We start from the raw sequence: 22340 nt of genomic DNA, 5'->3' as shown, positions 1-22340 counted from the left end.
TTATTTTGGTATTTGTTGTAATAAATAACCTTTCATTCTTTCTCTCCGGATCACATCCATCCATCCATCCATCCATCCATCCATCCATCCATCCATCCAACCAACCAAACGTTAGCTTCCACGCCCACACAGCCCTGATAAATGGTCTTCAGTGGAAAATAGGCCGTTTTTGAACATGGTTTTCTAATAGTTACTGATGATGTGAATTCTTTCCATGCTGCCTAAATGGCGGCCCCTGGAGGCCAAAGCTGTCACTGCAACAAAGTGTTCTGCCTGATTGATAATTGCAGAAAGGTGCATCTACAGCCACTTTATCAGGGCCAAAGTCACACCTGTAGAACTCTCACATTAACATCCACTTCCCCTGCCATGCGTTCCTGAGCATGTAAGATATCTACATTACTTTAACCCATCTGAAACAACTATCACTTAAGAAGTAACTTTATTAGGAATGATGTTGTTAGTAGTTCTGTTGTTGGTTAATTGATATTAATTGTGAAATATATTATTGGCACAACAGAAACCATGGCTGTGGGTGGAAAATAAATCTGCAAACTGCACTGTCACCATCTCTTTAATATGGGACTCTTAGGTGGTCAGCAAACTTTTAAGAATCTGACAAGTTCTAATATGGTCCTTTGAGCTGGTTGCTGATAACCTAAGGATAGAGAAAGGAAATGCAAGAGGATATGAGGATAACAATGTAACTTATTCTGCTCACCAGAGGACGTATCCTAAGAGAGAAAGACATGCGGCCACGAATATGAATGTTTATTTTCACTCAGATTTCCTTGATGCTTAATGACGCATTGAATTTTGATATTCTATATAACATTCAATATTCCAAGTCATGTTCCCAGAGGCTTTAAGATATTTCGCAAGAAGGGAGTTTGTGCCTGAGGAGATTGACCGTATGCTGGTCCTTGGCATTCTAATGTATGGGAGGCATTAGCATTCATGATAGATCAGATCTCCCTGTGATCCATGGAAAAAGTGGGTATGTCAATCCTAGGATTCATCTGGTGTTTACTAACTGGCTTTTGACTTTTTGACCATTCCTCATGGTGTCACCTAGAAGAAGCAAACAAATTCAAGTAAAGTGAAAGTGATGGATTCACTGTCCTGTACAGAATTGGATATTTCTGGGTACAAGTTGCTTTTTGTGGTGTATTTTCGCAACAAGAACATGAGGCTATGTCAGCAGCACACGTCCTGTTGCTGAAAAAAAAATGCATGTAGGAGAGTTAGATGTCGCAGAATTTCCCGTCAGGGCAGTATGTGTCAGCCTGAGCAGTGGGAACTGCCTAAGCTGAGCTGATAGATGGTTGAGCTACAGGCAAAGAGAACTGCCAAGCATCAGTGCTCAGCTCACACCAGGCTCATGCCTTCAGCCCCGGGATACGCCAAAGAGGAGAGCCACTGGAGCACTATCAGTAGACTCTGAGATTATAATGTCATTACAAGCTCGTACCTTCGAGAATCGTGCTTGGAAACACACATCCAGGAGGTGCACTTTAAACGAAAATATATGCAGGAGAATCCAGACACAGTGACAGTGCTGTCAGAAAAGACAGACAGATAATGTATTAATATTCCAGACATGGATGTCACAGCCAGTCATAGTCATGCGGGTCTCACCACGGAGCCAGCATAATACCCTTGTGTCCGGCAATGGTCTTATGAACGGGCATTAGTCTTGGCTCATTTAGGACATCATAATCTGGAGAGCATTGCAAATTCTGTTCGTGAAATTAGCAGCGAAATGACAAGTAGCTGCTGGAAAAGAGAAGTCAACACTGAGGGGAGGTAAAAACCCAGCAGTAAGGTGACATCCATGCATGGAGGGGAAAAAAGGCCTGGCAAGACATTTCAAGGCCGTTTCTGGTAATCAGCACCCACAGCTGTTTGCTCTGGAGAAGACACAGACAAGCCAGCACCATATGTGTGAGCCATTAGCGCTCAATGTTTTAATTATTGTACAGATCAGGGGTGTTTTTATGTTGTGATGAGAAACGTGGAAATTGACTCACCTGTACCAGATGGCAGGGCTGTTAAATTGAGCTGTTTGTGTCTTTTTGGTCAAGGGGAATGGACTCAACTGGTGCAGCATGGTAGTTTAACCTTATGCCACCAAAAATAATTGCACTGAAACAATCCCCAAAATAATCTGCCCTCCACTCTCTGTCTAGTGGTTGAAACATTGCATGGTGCCTATTCTTTCACTCCCTTCCTGCCAATTGAAGAAATGCCAACCTGTAATTCTCTTCTCCCCTCCAGATCCCCACACTGACATCAAGTGAAACAAGTCCATCCTTCCTGCCTCCGGAGGCAAGCTGCCAAACAGTTCCATTAGCATGCCTCCAGAGGAGCCAGGCCAGGCAATAACGTTGCTCATTCTCTGCAAGTCAGATGGGAGAGTGCTACTGCAACAACGTACCACAGAGAGTCACTTTAGCGGTGCTGTTCAATTGCAAAAGGTGTGAACAAATGATACATGGCCACATACAGATGAGACCATTGTGAAAGTTCCACTTTTAATATAATCTTGCTGAACTACTTCTGCCCTTTTGACTCTGCCCCTGAGAGGAACTCAGAGAGAGGAAGAAAATGTCTCCTGCTTTCAGAATTGCGGGGTAACTAGTCAGCTGAGAGATAGTAGAGTTTTGTGTTGCAACATACTGATTCTGTCCGAGGAGGAACTGACAGCTGCATTAAAGCAGGCTGAGGCAGAAGAAGTGTGTGCAGTGGGACTGAAGCACTGCAGGGCCTGATATGTGGGAAATACCAGAGTTTGAAAAGAACCAACACACTTTCACACTAAAGTACTATTTTGCAGCTCTTCTCATAGGTCTAGAGCTGAATATAAAAAATAAAAAAAGAAGTCTTAAGAAAGGTTTTCAACATTTACCTCCAAATTTTAAGGGTATTACTGCTTGGCTTTGGTGCCAACATTGAAATTTGTCATGCTTTGTCCCACTGATTATTACCTTATATTAACATATATACCACTAGGCATCTAAAATAAATGACATGTACTTGCCACAGGCTGTAGTGCTTGCAGCTCCTTCTCACAGAGTAGTTTTACTGCTTGTGCAATAATTTAACTGTCTTTAGCATTATCCCATTAATGCCACTTGAGAGTCAACTCTTTGGCTCAATGTAATTTTATCCCTGTGAAAGCCAAGTGACAAAGCTAAGGTAAGATAGAAATATAATGTGTTGATCCCCCATTCGGAGAAATCATCTTGTTCCAGCTGGGAAAGCTGGGATTAAAAAGTCATAGTCACATGCTAACTCAGTGAAATAATTTACAAATCAATGTGTTGTTAATGTTAGCTTATATCGGCTATGATCTTACACATTGGCAACCATAGACTAGGGTACAATTCAACACTGTACAAGCAAAACTTAGGTATGTGTCATTTTATGGCTAATGAACCCAGCTGTCCATTATTACAGGAAGTCCACTGAGGTCCATCTACATTTTCTTAAGAGGTTCATTAATGCTGCTGTAGCCTTTTTCTTTTTGTTTTAGCGCACAAATAATACTTGGCATCATTGGGAGGTTCAATTATTTAAATTGTATACCTGCTCAGTGTAAGCTATGATATATTTGCTGTTTCTTAGTTCAGATAACTCTGTTCGTACACTCACGTGTTGTTAGCTATGTATGCTAACCCTATGATTGTATAAAGTGTTGAGTTCGACAGGTTATTGCCGTCTCAAATTAAACGTCCCTGTCTAACGTAGCAGAAGTAACAACAAAACATGACAGTTCCTTTTATAAATGGCATGTTATAACCAGTTGAATGATCATTGTACCCTACTTCTTATGCACATGATCAACCAGTCAATCAATCAATCTTTATTCATATAGCGCAAAATCACACAAATGTTATCTCAAGACATAGCAGGGCTAGACCATACTCTATATTATATTATTAATAAAGACCCAACATCAAGGCAGGATAAGATCCAGTTCCATCTTACAGACAGGGCTCAGTCTGATCTCATCTTAATCCACCATGAGCAGAGCACTTTGCAGCATTTAGCAAGTTACAGTGGCAAGGACAAACTTCCTTTAACAGGCAGAAACCTCCAGCAGGACCAGACTCATTTTAGACACACATCTGCCTTGACTGAGTTGGGGTTAGAAAGAGGGATAGAGGAAGATGAAGAGAGGGAGATAGAGATGATTGTGTTGAGACGGACAGTATGTGCCCACTACTACTGCAAAGCCAAGATGGCGACCTTTGAGGATGAGTTCCCATTCCAAGTATGTACTCATGAAAACTCCTTTACACCAAAAACATTATCAGATGTTTGATTTTCTAAAATCAATGTGGACCGTTTCTTGCTAATGAGCTTTCAGTTGACATGTTAATGTCATCTTTGAATAAATCATAGCGTTAAGTGAACATCTGGCTAATATGAATCGTGTTATTTCATCAATATTTAAGTGCCAACCTGCAGTGAGTGTTAACTACTCAGGAGAGACCTAGCAAACCAGATATCAGCAGCAGAGTCAAATATACTTTTTCTTCTTTCCATGCTTCAAAAAGATTGACATAACTCTGACTTTTTAATAATATAAATGTGAAAACAGATTTCTGCTTTAAGTTCATGTCAGAATGTCACACGTATCCTTCTCCCACCATTTCCAACTTCTCATAAATATTCAGGAGCTTCACCACTGACTCTGCTCAGAAACTTTTCACTTATCCAGGCTTAGCTGTTCAAGGATAATTCCCAGTTATTTTCCACTTTTCTCCCCTTCTTTGTCCTAATGAACGTGTTTGTTGCCAGGCTGTTGCACGCTCCAACTGCTGAACTCAAAGAAAGTGATTGAAGTACATGCTTTCAATATGCAGGAGTAACACCCACATTGCATGTGTATTTATTCCTGAGGGGATATGTGAGCACTGATGAGCAGTCTCAAGAACTGAACACAAACAACTCACTGATGGGATCCTTGGTAGATCAGCGGCATATACATTGACATCAGACTCCTTGACAATAAATCATAATACAAAGTTAATAATAATAGCAGTGAAATAACAGCATTTCAAATACCTTAAAATGCAGAAAAAAAGTCGTACCTATAAATAAGCCCTGTCTGTTTTTGAACTGTCTTCCTGTGTGCCAATGTGTTGTTTCTGTGCAGCTGTGTAGCTCTTTCTAGTGTCTTTTGTTTTCACCATAGTGCTAGCGATGGCATCTGCAGTTGGGCTCAGCCTACAGAAGCCATGACAGTCTTGAAATGGGGACAGATTCACTGCTGAGGGATTACAAAAGAGAAAGTAATTTGAACTGCTGTCCTGTGTGACAACTTCCATTGGGTTCAGCAATGTGCAGTTTCTGTGCAGCTGTGTCACTCTTTCTAGTATCTTCAATTTTCCATTTCACTATCCTGCTAGCGATTGCCTCTGAAGTTCAGCTCAGCCTACAGTAGCAGTGATAGTCTTGAGGGACGTATGGATTCCTGGCTGAGGGACTCCCAAAGGAAAAAAAGTTTCAACTGTCTCCCTTTGTGAAGACTTCCTTTTGGATCAGCAATCTGCAGTTTCTGTGCCCCTGTGTAGCTCTTCCTAGTATCTTCTATTTTCATCATTCTGCTAGTTCTAACTTTTGACGTTGAGTTCAGCCTTCAGTAGCAATGGCAGTTTTGAAATAGGGCAGATTCACTGCTGAGGGACCCTCAAAGAGGAAGAGGTTTGACCTATCTTGTGGTCTTAAGACTTCCTTTTGGTTCAGCAATGTGCAGTTTCTGTGCACCTGTGTAGCTCTTTCTAGTATCTTCCATTTTCACCATCCTGCTAGCAATTGCTTCTGCAGTTGAGCTCACTCTACAGTAGCAATGATAGTCTTGAGGTATGGACAGATTCACTGCCGAAGGACTGCCAGGGGCTTCCAAAGGGGGAAAAAGGTTTAATCCGTCTTTGGGTGTTAAGACATTCTTAGGGCTCACCAATATGCTGTTTCTGTGCAGCTCTTTTTAGTATATTCTGTTTTCACCATACTGCTAGCAATGGCATCTGTAGTTGGGCTCAACATACAGTAGCGACGATCGTCCTGAGGTATGGATAAATTCACTGCCCAGGAACTCCCAGGGGTTCCCAAAAAGAGACGGGTTTGAATTGTCTGCTGTAGGCTCACCCTACAGTAGCTTCACTACTTACTTGTTGTCTTAAATACGAGCACTATCTTCTGGGTCATACAATGTAACGCAATAAAATGCCACTGCATTATATAGTGGTGTGTTGGCTGCATTGTGTAAGTTGCAGCCAACTTTTAGGATGACAGAAAAGGTTTCAAACGTCTGTTCTATGCACCAAATTTGTTGGTATTAATTCAACTAATAGAGGATAAAGAATATATTGCAATTAAAAATGGGGGAGTAATAACCAACTAGATCTAAGTTGCTGCAGACAGAAGTTTACCTGTGATGTGATGCTTTTCCCAAAAGTTGATTAATGCAATTAACTCTGATTAATAAACCACATCCTGTAATTAATGAGACTTATTGTTTTACTGCCTGAAAGAACTAGCCAAAATAGACAAAAACATAAGCAACTTACCGTGAAATGACATTGGTTAAATTCGCACGAATCAGGACATCACGACTTCCTGGAGGGACTGTTAAACTTCAAACTTCAAACTCCAATATTTGTTGGCTTTGTTGGATTTGTTCTCTTGGTCAGACAAAACAAGCTATTTCAAGGCTTCACCTGGGGAAATGTGATGGCCATTTTTCACTGCAATCTGACCTTTCATAAACCAAACACTTAATCAAAATAAATGATGAGATTAATTCATAATGAGAAACCAATAGTTGAAGAGTCTGTGCATACAAAGTGGGGGAAAATTAAGTGTTTCTGCGGCTGACATTTAGGAACTTTTCAATTAAATAAAATACTCAATATTCGCATCTGCTGCAATCAGAACCACAGCTGCAATGTCATATAGATAGATAGATAGATAGATAGATAGATAGATAGATAGATAGATAGATAGATAGATAGATAGATAGATAGATAGATACTTCAACATGAAATTGTTCTGACAGTGAAGTCTGATTCAGTCTCTTCCCTCAGGCAGGCCTCAGAGGACAGAATAGCACATTAGCTACCCACCTGCATTCTCCCCAATGGCAAACTGTGTCTGCTGGTGCGTGCCTTCAAGCCATTTTTGCATACATTTAAATGAGAAAGTCCTTTTTTTTGAGGGGGGAAAAAGCAGAGTAGTTATTGAAGGTAGGTGCTGAGGTGATGGGAGTCCTTTTGTAACCTGCTGAGAATCTCATCACACACAACCGAAAGAAACACATTAGCCTGAATGCATCGCCGCTGTCGCTATGTTGATAAGTGGTAACACGGACGTACGGCGTGAGTACAAATCAAAAACCACTTGCTTTTCACACACTCTAAGCTGCCTGTCAACCAGGGTGAAAGAAAGTTGTTGTTCTGATTGATTTTACCCTCAAAAGTTATAACACTTGTGCATACATTTTTCAAGGTTTCTTGGTTTTATCAAGTATGGTGCGCAAAAGATGTTGAGTGAGGCTCTTGATTTGCAAGGACACAGCGTTCTGTCTGGATGCAAAGTGGACACATGTCTATCACAGGTGCACAAATGACTGCAGAAAAAGAACAGGTATAAGAGAGATGTCTGAAAAAACTCTTGACTTAGTGATGACAGAAACAGACGTCTCTCCACTACTTGACACCTTATTTAAATGTCTAAGAGGAACATCTCTGAGTGTTAGTTTGAAACTATTCCTTTGCCGTGCACTATCGCTACATCAGGCTGTCACTCAAGGTTCACAGTGAGACAAAGGAGTCTGTTTCAGTCCCCAGTCCATTGCAAAACGAGGTTGCAGCTTTGTAGAAAGTGATTTGAAAAGATGATTGTGACACTGACTTCAAAACTGATTTTATTTTCTACTTTTAAACAACGATCAACAAAGAAAGGAGAGAAAAGTCGGCGTCTTTCTTTCAATCAAACAATCCTAGAAGACAGACTGAGACTTCAACTGTGCCCCAATTACATACTAATCTAACTTTGTGTATGTGGGGCATTCAAGTGAAAACAAGGGTAAAGGGAATACGCCAAAATTGTGAGCAATACACAAAAATCTACAAAGCATCCCTGAGGGTCAGGTGAGTCAAAAAAGGAGCCATGTCTAAATTTGTGCTCCATGTTTACAGATGTATTCAGGATTCGTGAGTGGGCACTGTAATCAAATCAGTGGGCACGGATTATGAATCAGTGGGCATAGCTTCTGAATCAAGAGCCTGGTTTTTAATCCGTGCATAGATTGTAAGAGTGCCGTCTTAAATTGCCTCTTTTTTCCCCTTAGCCAACCCTATATTTCATAAAAACCATGATAGTGTTCGTTTGATTTCCTACGATTACTCACAGGAGTAAAATAGTAACAAGAAAACAGGCTAGCCGACACAACAGTCAAACAAAAACGTACTGAATCTTTAAACGCCTGCTTTTTATAAAGCCTTTATGAATAAAATGTTGCTGCAAAATTGACATTCACTGACCCAAATCCATACTATTGAATTAGGTTTTGCTGCAGCTGATGTATAAGATATATCAAGAGGTCACCTTTACAATTGCAACACAAAGCACACACTGTGCAGTGATGTTGAATCGAGGCTGTAGTATTTTCTTGCAAAAGAAATCATCTTCAAACAGCCTACTCTTAAAGGCCACCAGAATCACCACTACTTGACAAAACCAGTCAAATGTTTACATTGACTCTCTGGTTTTGTGTCGGACTTCTCTACCCCCCATGCAAAATCATCCCAATGCTAAGACGAACAAGTGGAGGATTTAATACATACAGTGGATACGGAAAGTATTCAGACCCCTTCAATTCTTTTTACATTTTGTTGTGTTACAGCCTTATTCCAAAATGGATTCAATGATTCTGTCCTGTATTAGTCCTGTCTTGGAGGTCTACAGACAAACAGACTCTGACTTTATATCTTGGTTTGTGCTCTGACATGCACTGTCAACTCTGAGATCTTATATAGTCAGGTGTGTGCCTTTCCAAATCAAGTCCAATCAATTGAATTTACCACAGGTGGACTCCAATCAAGTTGTAGAAACATTTCAAGGATGGTCAGAGGAAACAGGATGCATCTGAGCTCAATTTTGAGTTTCAAAGCAGAGGCTGTGAATACTTTTGTACATGTGATATTTGAGCGTTTTATTTTTCATTCATTTGCAAAAATTTCTACAAAACATTTTTCACTTTGTCATTATAGGGTATTGTGTGGAGAATGTTGAGGAAAAAAAATAATTTCATCCATTTTTGAATAAGGCTGTAACATAACAAAATGTAAAAAAAAAAGTGAAGGGGTCTGAATACTTTCCGTACCCACTGTCAAGTCAAGTCAAGTCAACTTTATTTATATAGCACATTTAAAACAACCAGTGTTGGCCAAAGTGCTTTACAAGGTTAAAAGTAAAAATTACATGAAGACAACAATAAACAACAACATAACAGGATATTAATGTCCTCTTCACGAGTAGAAGGCCAAAGAGAAGAGATGGGTCTTCAACAAAGATTTAAAACATTCAACAGTTGGGGCCGATCTTAATTGGAGTGGCAAGCCATTCCAGAGCTTGGGGGCCGCTGCTGCAAAGGCTCGGTCTCCCCGGGATTTAAGGCGACTTTTAGGCACATCCAGGAGCAGCTGGTTTGTTGACCTCAGTGCTCCGGTTGGGTTGTGAGCATGGAGAAGATCAGCCAAGTAGGATGGTACCAATCCATTTAGGGCCTTGTATGTTAAAAGTGCAACTTTAAAATCAATCCTGTGACGGACTGGGAGCCAGTGGAGAGCACGCAGAACAGGTGTGATGTGCTCCCTCTTTTTCCTGCCACTGTATATAAAATTGACTAGATTATTAGAAGTGTTGCAAAATGAAACAATCACGAATGGAATGATACAATAGCAATCCAAGATATGATTATCCACATGTCCAATAAAAACATCATACATTATAGCCAACCAGACTACAACTCACCCTAACCACATATCATGGCCGTCACCATTACCTAACAGTAGCGGTTAAAGTCCAATCCAATCCATTTTATTTATATAACACATTTTAAAAACAACAAGGTTACCAAAGTGCTGCACAACAAATACAAACAGTAGAAACAAATAATAGTAACATTTAAAATACAGTACATTAAAGGATAAACAGAGACCAACACAAACTCTCATGCTGTATTAAAAGTCAGGGAGTAAAAATGAGTTTTAAGACGTGATTTAAAAGTATCCAGGATGGGGGCCATTTTGACTTGGGTGGGTAGCTCATTCCACAGTTTAGGAGCTACCACTGAAAAAGCTTGGTCACCCCTTGTCTTTTGTCGGCTTTTTGGCACGACAAGACGCATCTGGTCAGCAGACCTCAGTGCTATGGAGGGGGCGTTGATGTTTATGAGGTCAGAGATGTACTGAGGTGCCAGACCATGTAGTGACTTAATAACAAACATTAAAATCTTAAAACTAATTCTAAAGTGGAGGGGAGGCGAGAACGGGGCTGATACGCTCATGCTTGTGGGTTCCTGTTAAAAGGCGAGCAGCTGCGTTTTGGACTACCTGTAAGCGAGCGAGGGAGGCCTGGTTAATGCCAGTGTAAAATAACTTAAGCATATCGTATACTTTTATGGGTGCATCCTGCTGTCTCTCAAGAGTACGATGATTTTTTGTCTTCTCTTTGGTGGTTCTGTTACTGAACATGTTGCACTGCTTGTGTACATCTGCTGTAAAATCTTGAATTCAAAACTCACGATTCATGGCGTCTTTTTAGGCATCCTGGCAGGAGCTGTTGAAGGTGAACACTTGTGCCAATCCCTGCTGAAAAACTGAATAGATCATAAGGCTTTGGGTTAAAAAAAAAAAATCAACAAAATCAATAAAAAAAATATTGCTAATAGATTTGGGCCCTCCTCTCCAGCTTCCAAGTCTGAATGCAGTCAGTACACAAGTCTGAGTCAACGTCCAATATTTGCTTGAGTAAAGAACCATTCACATGTCCTGAAAATCAGGACTATGGCTCGAGTCAGTGTCCTGTACTCAACCACTACAATACTGATAACAGCATATCATTTAGTCACTCAACATTTCGATCAGGAGAGACACAGTTTGAAGATTAAAGGTTATTTATCACAACTTGATGAATAATGAAATTTGACAGAAATCTTTGGCGTAAGGACTCTATGGGGATCATTTGTGAGCGTACGATGTGTGAATTTGGCAGCAGAAGAAATCCCCCTAGAGTCCAGACACTGGTGGTGGTGGTTGATGAATCCTAGGAATTGAAGACTTGCGGAGGCCAGGTTGAGATGGGGAGGTGGAGGGGTGCGCGCCATCAATGCAAGAAGGACCTAGCTGGAGAGAGAGAGACACTTTTAAAAAGACAGCAGAAAGTTGATAGGCTGACGATAAGGGCGTGCCACTTAGCTATTGGATGACAGCTGCCGCTGATTAACCAATGACAGCTCTGGAGCTTGCAGCTGGAAGCGGGTGAGCTATTGAACGGGGGAGGGGAGAGTTAAACAACTGCTGTGATTGCTTTTATAGTCTTCCTGTCTGAACTTTTGCTAGAGCTACATTTAATAAAATCATAAAATTAAGTTTTGTAACCAGAAAAGGCTGCCAAAATTTAACATGTAATAATTACAAGTATTTCTTTACAGTAAAAAAACACTGACATGTAAGCTAAAGTCTTCAAGATTCATAGTCCCTTGTAAGAAAATAAAACACCCAACACTCATTTTAAATCAGCTTGTCAATTCAAATAAAAATCAGTTCTTCAAATAAAAGTAACTCAGGAAAATAAATCAATTAATCTGAATCTGAATCCTCCCTGCTGGTGTTGTTTGATAGCGTCTGATCAACAGTCTGAGGTAAAAACCACAAGACTGTCCTCAGGTTTCGTTTGCACTACACCCAGCATGAAAATACATGACATGGCAATCTTTCAAAATAGCCTCAGGCAACTGAAACCCAGTGAGGCAAAAATGTTTCCTGTGAAATCACCCAAACTGTAGTTACACCGGCAAAAGATGCTGAAGAAACCAAAACTTAGGAAATAGTTGAGAAAAAGGTAGAGCAAGTAAGATTTCACCAGGAAAATGATCAACCATCCAACAGTTACTTTATATTTATTGATGGCTGCAGTGCTAGACTGAGCCATATCACACACCTCTAAGATGCATCATATCCATTGTAAATCTTGCACTGAAAATGTTAAAAGCTACAATTTCTGCACCAAATCACAACAAAGAAATATACTTTGACTCTTAAAGTTGTAGGAAAATCATTTCACACAGCGTGAAATATGTTTATAAGGTATACCAAATGGAAAAGAGAGGTCATATTTCAGGATAAGTAAACAAGCTTCCTGGAAGCCGTTCGCATATTTATCACATTTCCTCCGTCTGAGAGGTTACATTAGGGCATAGTTCCACTCATCCACCCTTCATTTTCTTCAGCCCATGTCACAAAAACTTGAGCCTCTCATAGAAGTGACTGAATTACACTCGACTTGTGAATAATGCAGGCGGGATGTCAGTGGCATGGGGTGGATTGAGCTTTCTGCTGAGCACAGCAGGTGCCTTTCATCATCATGATACAGAAAACAAGTGAGACACAACAGGGTGTTTGCTCAGCACAAAGACAAATACAGAACATAAGCATGCGTTCATGCATGTAGAGCGCATGTGAATGTGTGTGTTTTTGCATGTGTGTGTGTGTGTGTGTGTGTGTGTGTGTGTGTGTGTGTGTGTGCTTAAGGGCAAGAGGAAAGTGGATAGAGAATCACATCCTTGGGGAAATTACCTCCAGAATGTGGTATTGAGTGCACTTTACTGATGGAAACAGAAGCATTTTGGAGTTCCCCCGCCTGGCAGTCGAATTGAAGGCCAAATTGTTTAGGTGGTCCACATATTTGTGCGAAATACTCCCAGTAAGGTACAGACAGTTGAAAACCAAGACTATTGTGTTTCACACCCAAGAAAAGCATAAAATATCCCACAGACAATGAGAGGAAAAGTGACAACTTCCTTATCTAAATCATAATTCCACTCCACGTATGGATTCATACGGGCCTCTTTGAAATACTCTGGACTTTTTTATCAATGCGTTCTAAAAGGAGGGTTCCCATGATTACCAGTTAGAGTGTATTCTCTTTCAGCTCTAGCTAACGGGACATAGGACATCTTACGCCGATGAGTCAAGCTATCAAAGGAGCACGACAGTGAAACACGTGTAGCTGAAAAGCTCTGGCATTCTTCCTCAAGAACCCAGTTCATGAATAAGCAAAGCCACCCCACTGACAATGTGACATCTCCGTCATCCAAAAATCTATTTTAAAACCTTGTACAGAATTCTTTCAAACCCTGCACAGCTTTTTATCAACTCGATCCTAATGAGGCCAAACAGCGAGGTAAATAACTACTAGCTTCAATCTCACGTAGAGTTTTGGGTGTATTCTCTTTCATCTCCTCCTATTGAAGAACATGGCACATCTTCCACTAATGAATGTCACTTTCACAAAGGTAAAACACATAAAGCTGGAGAGCATTAGAATCTCTCTTCAAGAATCCAGCTCACATGTGCACATAGGTAGCCTTGAACAAAATAATACAGAGTTAAGTCTTTAATCTGACAAATCATTTCAGAAACACATGACTCAGACAAGTTCATATCAAAACTTTAGAGTCCTTGCAATCATTGTGGAGCCATATATTGATGTCTTACAAGTGTTAGCTCACATTATAGACAAGGTTCCTAGCTACCAGAAAATCAGGCCAATTTTCCCATCAAAAGTCAGCAATGGCCCAATTTTCTGATGGGTCATAAATATTTAAAATCAGAAACTCTGTTGTGTGTGTGGGGGACCTCGAGGACAGCCTTGCATTGACTCTGTGGACTGTTACGTGGACAGAACATTTGCCAATTGGGATAGGGAGCTGACCTAAAGTGAAGTTCAACAAATGTAGCTAAGGCAAGAATAGTAAATGTAAAGCATAAACCTAGATGGATGTCAGAAGCAGAAGACCGACTTGTTGATATGTGGCAACAACACTGGATGTACCAGGTAGCTAAGAAGCTAGCAAGATTGGCTTAAATTCCATCTTTGTTGTCCGCCATGATCCCTCCTTGATCCTTAATCCAAAACATTATAAAAAAAATCCCAAGGGCTTCTTTTAAAACATTCAAATCCTTGTTTCCATGATGCCTTACTGATGGAGCTGTACAGCGTCACATCAAACTGAACAGCACTGATATTCACCTTAAAGCTCCTGTGATTAACTTTTGGTGTCTGTTGATTTTGGCGCCCCCTGTTGACAAAGTAGTCTTTGTTGATGTTGTTCTAAACATGTGTACGTAGTGTTTCTTGATAGTAATATCTCACCCTGCTCTCTTTGACCAAAAGTGTCACGCATAGAGAGCCCTGAAGCTGCATCAGCTGCATACAGCTAATCACCTGGTCTGACACGTACCCCCACCTACCAGTGGATCCACACCATAGACTGTATAAATAATGGATGCAGTATCCGTGACGTCACCCATCTGTTCCTGAGAACTGTTTTGAAGCCAATCGGCGGCGGCAGCCATATTGGAAATGCGGAACTCAACCAGGCATAGTGTGACGCAAAGAGGCGGGGTTTAAGCCTCCTAGCCAACAGCTATGTGTTCCCTTCCGGAAGTCAAGTCAGTCATGTCCTTATTTGGGCAAAAATAATGTTAGAAAAAAAATCACCCCCCGTACAGTGTGTGCCAATAGAGAAACTAGCTACGCAGACCCAAGCAGTTTTTGTATCAGGCTGTAAACATGTTTATTAATGCTGTAAAGATCGTCTTTTTTTAATTGGCGTCTATGTGGTTTTCGGTGTTTCTGCAGCCAGCCTCAAGCGGATTCTCGATGAATTGCAGTTTATAACACTTTCTCATGGGCTCCATAGTTTGAGACTGGAGGTTGCCGCTTGATCCAGACTTTGAAAATGGCAGCACAGAGAAAGTCACTCTTCTTGTTCATTGTCTTGTTTACCTTGTTAGCTCATAAAAAGACATCAATATTAATTTCAGTCTGTTTCATAACAAGCTAGAAACTCCTCACAGGAGTTTTAAGGTATCCGAACAAGCAAAACTTCCCCACTGCAATAAGAAGTCATTGAAAACACACGGTCATTAAGGGTTCCTTTAAATATTGAAGCCTTTTTATTAATGCATCACTAATGGAGCGGTACACTTACATTAAATAACCATTAGCTGGAATAACATGTAGAGTTTCTGCACTCTTTCATCTCTAGGTACCAGAGGACGAAGAACATCTTACGCTGATGAACTGTCCTTTCATGGTGAGTAAAACACATGAAGATGAAAAGTATCAGCGATTCCCTAAAGATGAAGTTTACCAATAAGCAAACAAAAAGAGGAAAAGTGACAGCACTTAGTCTCGTTATCATCACTTGGGGTTCCTCCAAAAGTAGAAGACCGTATTTTAATGCTAACGAAAGTGTACATTGATGCTAAATAACAGTTAGCTCATGTTACATGTACAGTGTGGGTTTTCTTCTCTCATCTTAAGCTAATGGTACATGTAGCTTCACATGTACTAATGAACCATGCTTTCATAGGAGTGAGAAACTGAAACACATGAAGCTGAGAAGCATTGGCATTCCCCTTTAAGGATTCAGTTTAACTTTTAATCACCCTTGAAATTCCCTTTGATATGTCTTACCGAGAGAAGGAGAGGCGAGGAGACAACGCAGGGATACTGTATGATGATGCCTGCTGTAGATAGCTCGTCTTCCTAATTACCTAAACTTCAGTCGCAGTTTCCTTTGAAGACGGCTCGCTCACAGGCGTGAGCAGACTGTGACCGTGGGCTAAATCACTCGAACATTGGCTTCATGCGCTCAGGACTGTTGGGCGTAGAGCTGCAGGAGGTTTCAGTGATGATTTGTCATTTCTATGGTAATTTATAGCCAAAGTTTTGGGATTGAGCTCTTTGAAGCTGCATTTGAGAGAGGGGTCACATCATCCTTCATAGCACAATTCATGCAATCAGAAAGTGTTTGAGAAACGCTGATTATTTTCAGATGAAAGGTTTTATTTTTGTTGTTTTGTTTTGGGAAGAAAGTCCATTTTTACAAGCTTTTATTCACTTTTATATTTAACTTCTTTTTTAAAGCCCTGTTTTTCAAGGATGAAGTTGGACGTGTCATAAAAAGACAGCTTCCTCCCTTAATGACAGAATTAGCCGTTGCACAATGACCTAGAGAATTACCTTTTCATCACATTCAAAAAATATTGGTAGTTTGGTGTTTTAATTTAGACCAACAAGTCTCTAGAGTCTTTGGCATTGTTAAGTAATCAATCAATTAATCAATCAATCAGACTTTATTTATAAAGTGCTTTTCATACAATGATAGTGTAACACAAAGTGCTGTACATAAAAAATAAAAATAACCCCCCCCATCCTAATCCCAACCCAGCCCCAACCCCAAAACCCACCCACAATCTTAAGGTGAAGAACACAATATATGCAACAATAATAATAAAAACAATGAAAATTAAATAAATAAATACAAATAAAAAAGAAGTTGCTGAACGAACTGAGGAAACACTCTTATGATATCTTAATGAGGAAACATTGGAGGTAAAATAAGATGTTGAAACTCAACACAAGAAATTAAAATCACCAAAATAAAATACATTTCTAAGATAATAAAACACTAAAATATTAAACCATTAAAAGAAAATAAGATGCTATACGTAAAATGAATAAATAAATAAAATAAAAAAAATTACTAAGATAATAAAGCACTAAAATATTTCCATAAAAGGAAAATAAGATGCTATACCTATATAAATAAAATACAATAAAAAGTGACTAAAATTGAACTAGATGATAAATAAATAAATAGATAAAACTGTTATAAGAATAAAACTCAGTTAAAGTTAAAGTAACACATGCTTTACCTACAACAAGCTATTAAGTTATAAACTAAGTTATAAAAAAGACATAGTTATGGTTAGCTTAAAGCAATAACTCAATGCTCACTTTTAATTCACATGAATTGAGCCCCTCTTTCTTGGACACCAAGCTTGGCTTTGCTCATACGTTTCCTTCGACAGCCACCCTCCATCACCCTGCCGTCATGTCCCCAGAGTGAATACCATGAGCAACCTATATTGCAGCTTAGAGGGATTACAGTAACTAAGTCTTATATATATATGGCACAGTACAATGTGTGTCCATTGACTGTACATAGAATGGACAGCATCACTTCATTTCCACCCATTGTGAGCTTTAAAGCCAAAAGATTGCCTCCACGGGCGCTGACATTTGTGCTGTTGAAGCCTAGGCATGCCTTGACACCAACCAAAACATAAATTTAATTTAACAACAAAATGGCAAAGATCCCCCAGGTGGGTAGAGTCCACAGCAGAACAGATTGTTTTGTTGATATGAAGCAGACAGATATGGCTTTGGAAAGTTCAATGACTCTTGTGGTAGAGTTTGCTACGCCGTTCCTCCTCTACTCTGCTAATCTGGTAGAGAACGCTGCCTGCATTTGTCAACAGAGCTGCCAATCATGATGTCAAAGCTGGTCTTTTTATAATTTGACATTAGAATTAAAATAAAATATCTAATGCAAACTAAACTTCTAAGAAATGAGCAGTTAGACATAAATCAGCATGATAAGAACTAACAATAACTTTAGCAGTAAGGTTCTACAATATTAGCCAACAATGGTGAGAGCACTGACAGTCTTTGATAAAGCATCTCTCAGCTGGAGGTGTGACTCTTCATCTTCCTCTATCCCTCTTTCCAACCTCAACATGGCTTTCAGCAGATGTGTGTCTAACATGAGTCTGGTCCTGCTCGAGGTTTCTGCCTGTTAAAGGAAGTTTGTCCTTGCCGCTGTAACTTGCTAAATACTGCAAAGTGCTCTGCTCATGGTGGATTAAGATGAGATCAGACTGAGTCCTGTCTGTAAGATGGGACTGGATCTTATCCTGTCTTGATGTTGGGTTTTTGTTAATAATTTAACTTAGAGTACGGTCTAGACCTGCTCTGTTTGGGAAAAAAAAATTATTGGCTGGTTGTTCAGTTTTTGTTTTAATGCTAGCCAACAAATTTGAAAGAATATGAATTAACTTGAATGCCTCTTTAATGGAGTCTTACATTTTATAGGACTACTAAATATTTATTAGATTGACGTCTTTATTGAATAATAACTCAATATTTGTCTCCTTGTTTTTCCTGTGAGAAAATGAAGATAGCTCTACCCCTGTTGACTTAGCCCCTCCACGTCAGGTTCCACATCAAACCCCCGTGGAGTTAATGCGATGTCTATATTAATCTTCAACAAATCAAATCAATGACACTGCCCTCATATTAGCTCCTCCACGTTACCATAGAAACCTAAAGGCCAGTGCATATTGTATGGGGGGGAAGGGGAAGGAATAAGCCGCTGAAAGCACAGAGGAAGAAAATGGCTTTGACACCCTGAAGGTGTTTCAGGTAGGGGAGACAGAGGTTAGGGCTGCTCATACGTCACCTGTGCTGTCATCTTCAGGGGATCAAATAAGAGTGGATAGGTGTGAAAATCTAGTCAGAAGCATGAAATGTCACCTACATCCTACTGTACATCATGTCATCACCAAGGCTTTGTCTCAGCACTGCCCGCTGTGCCTCTACTCTGCCTCTTATGTTCTCTTAACAGTTCAATTCAAACATAATCTTTTTTATATCCCTCTTAAAACAACTCTCACTGAGACTCTTTCTTAAAGCTTGGAATAAAAAAATGATGTGATTTTTACACAAAAATGTTTTGGATTTCTTCCAAGTAAAAATACAGATGAGTAAAATAAATACAGACATAAATATGATCACTTTCGCAAACATGAAACAGGGCTGTGTCATAAACACAAGTTTAATATTTTCAGCTTTAACATTTAGTAAAAAAAGAGGTGAAGGTTATTTCAAATATATAATTTTTTTGAAATTATTAATTTAGTTCTTGTTGAGGCCTCAGTCAGTCACTATGGCTTGGTAAAGGATGATGTATCGTGAGCTGGTGGTTATTCAGGGTGAGCGAAAGATGCAGATGTTCTTCTCTGTGTATCTGCCTGCTCACTTTGCATTATCCTGCGTTTTACCTGGCTACCAACTGAGGACAAGAACAAGATGACATAAAATATTGATCAAGAGAAAATGCATTTTAATTTCATCTAAAATTAAAGCACCTCCAATTTCACAGTAAGGCTTATATGCCAACAAATTCTTATCAGCCTCCTTGAAATATGAGCTAACATTACACTGACCATTTCAATTCAAGGTCATTGTGAAACATTAGCCTGCTCATTGGTTATAAATGAAACTGAACATTTCCATTTAAGGTTATATTAGACAAGCGATCAGCAACTTAGAGATACAATCACCAGCTCCAGGCTGCAGTAACTATCATTACTTCCCAACTTAGAAGACCAGCCTGGGATAGAATGGAACATTTTTGCCACAGTGTCAACAGGAAGAGGTGAAATGTGCCTGATTCCTGTGTGAATGATTTCAAACGGTGTGTGTATTCAGGTTTGCTATTGTATTGCTTTTGCTATTGAGTTTTTAGGGTTGGGTTTTAACCAATCAGAATACTTGTTGCCACAGACTGGTAATAATGTATTCCAAACAAACGGCAACCTCCATTCTAAAAATATGAGTCCAATGCGGAAGTGCTAAAAACTGCAGTTCATCGAGGACCCGCTTGAGGCTGACTCTGGAAGTACCGGAAACAACATACACACCTATTCAAAAAAGCTGATCTTTACTGCAGAAATAAACATGTTTACAGCCTGGTGCAAAAGACGAGTGTAGTCTGGATAGCTCATTTCTTGATCGGCACACACTGTGAGGAGAGGTGAATTTTTTTCCTAACGCAGAAATTTTGAAGATATTGAGATTACGAGTTTTCCAATGAGAGGCACAGCTGACTTGATTGACAGGTGGGAACACTTCAGCTGTTGGCTAGGAGGCTCAAAGCCCACCTCTGTACGTCACAATCGCTCAACAGCAGCAATATGGCTGCCGATTGGCCTCAAAACAGAGCTTATAAAACAGATGGGTGACGTCACGGATACATTGTCCATAATCTATACAGTCTATGGTTCCAATTTGAGGTATAATTCTTGCCTGCTGTGCAAAAGGCCTTAGGAAGGCTGGCAACATAAATAGGGGTTGACGAATGACAGAAAGAGACAGTACCTTAACTAAGGGTACAGGAGTTAATGTCTTAAAAGAGACCAGAAGTCAAAGCTGAGTTCTTTAACTGTCATAAGACACACTAGATACATAATGTGATGTTTCTTAACTCAATAGTAGTCCCTTATTTTCTTTAATCTAGCAAATCCATGATATTTAATCTCAACCTTATGAAGTGGTTTGATGCTTGACCAAAACCACACTACACCATTTTTTTTTCTTTGTAAGTTCTAGCTACTAATTGTTCATCGATTGGTCTGGTGTCAATGCTGACACCCCGTTAGGATACAAACAATGTGGTCGCGTTGACTGTCACAAAAGAGACTTCCATGTTGTAGACCTTTTTTTAACTATTGTTTGTGACTAATTTACACAGAACAAGTTGCAGAGAAGTGCAGTTTACCATTACTATCAAAATCCATCAGACATGTGTGATTAGACGATTAAAGTAACACTTGGTTTTATAAGCTTGTAGGTTAAACGTTGAGTTGTGTACATTTCCTGTTAGCTTGCGGTCTATGTGTGTCTTTTTCTGTGTGACTGTGTGCAAGACAGAACTAGAGGGAGTTTTTCTGATGAGAAAATAATGCATTTTAGTAAATTATTCATCTTTGTGTTGGTAAAAACTCAAAAATGCCTGAGGCTGTCTTGCAGCCAAGGGCTCCCAATAAATAATACAATTCAAATTAAATTAATTTCCATCAAACTGAAATAATTGTACTTAATGACCAGCCTCAGACACATGCTCTCTCACAGAAAGAGTTGGTTAGTAATATAGCAAGGGTATTTTTAAAGTTGGGATCTTGAAGCCACCCAGACACATATGCTGCAGAGGCCTACAGAAGCTGTGTTTAAATGAATACTGTATGGCTGCTACCTTAAAGCAAATTTTTCTTTCCATTGCATCAGTCATGCCTGAGGAAAAGAAAAAAATACAAGACTGACAAAGGAGTATAAAAAACACAAAGAGGGAAAATAGAAGTTTTGTTGACAGCTTTTTCCATCAAAGCACAGACAGCAACAATGGAAGTTTATTTCACTGTGTGGATTCAGATATTCTCTCAGTCTGGCGAGAAGCTTTAGTGTTTTTGTCAACTTTTCTCATGACTTTCTCACTGCTACTTTGCTAAAGATGGAAAAAGACAGCTCCCCATCTCAGCTTCATCTTGAACCCAATATGATATAAACAGATGATAATTGGCTAGGTAACTCCATCGCTTTTATGTCTGACTATTTCTGAGTGGGTGGCAGAAGATGCAGTCAGACTTGAGGAAAGTTGCTCTCATGATCCAGTCTGTCAAAAGCAACCACTGATGATGATGTAAGTCCTGTGAAACTTTTTCTAAAGGAGTCGAAAGATGAGAAAGCTAGACTACAGGTTGCGAAAATCCAACAGGATGAACAAATCCATCAGACGGTGAACCAGCAGAGGTAAAAATCCATCCAAACTCATGTACAGACGCTGTGGTATAAAGAAGATTCACTTTAATGTGATAGGTGCAGAATATTTGGGAGTATAAGTTATCTGCATTTTTGTTTCAACACGTATGTGACAATTTCCATCATTTCACCTGAATATCATTCACTTCTGTTTAGCATTAGAATTGCTCCAGGATTACATTTGTCTGTCTCGCTGGGAAATCTTTTGTCAAGGTTTCCTGAGAGGTGAGTCTGCCTGATGGGAAAACTTCAGATTCAAGAGCAGAAAAATGTCCTGGTCACGGACGAATAAATGAAACTTTAGGAGATAAAATAAGGGCCAAGGGAGTGTGTTAATCCTGTATATGGTATAAGTGCTGTGTGGATTGGGGAAATGGGCTTAGACAGTAATACCAGGTCTGCTGTGGACATGCTGGTTCCTACATCAACTTGTGCGTGTCATTTGAGGGATAGCTAATCCAGGTAGGAGTAATTGCAACTGAGTCCAGATGCAGCAAGATTGTCACAGCATTAAAATTTATGTTTCTTAAAGTTTAATCCTCAGAATTGTTTTTCAGATTTCTTGAATCTGTGTAATACTAACCTATATCCTTTTT

At 39.7% G+C, this 22340-nt stretch overlaps 1 long non-coding RNA gene across 1 annotated transcript in view; it reads left to right on the top strand.

The window, feature by feature from the left end:
- Positions 1 to 2283: 2283 nt before the first annotated feature.
- The window catches only part of LOC117828975, a 43938-nt gene continuing 23881 nt past the window's right edge, over positions 2284 to 22340 (top strand). The window contains exons 1-2 of the long non-coding RNA XR_004634528.1: positions 2284 to 2433; positions 15347 to 15394. This is a non-coding gene — a long non-coding RNA (uncharacterized LOC117828975). The remainder of the gene's footprint in view (positions 2434 to 15346; positions 15395 to 22340) is intronic.

Source organism: Notolabrus celidotus, chromosome 17, assembly GCF_009762535.1.
Source record: "Notolabrus celidotus isolate fNotCel1 chromosome 17, fNotCel1.pri, whole genome shotgun sequence".
Lineage (NCBI taxonomy): Eukaryota > Metazoa > Chordata > Actinopteri > Labriformes > Labridae > Notolabrus > Notolabrus celidotus.
The sequence above is the reverse complement of the archived record's forward strand: the minus strand, read 5'-3'. Positions and strand labels throughout refer to the sequence as shown.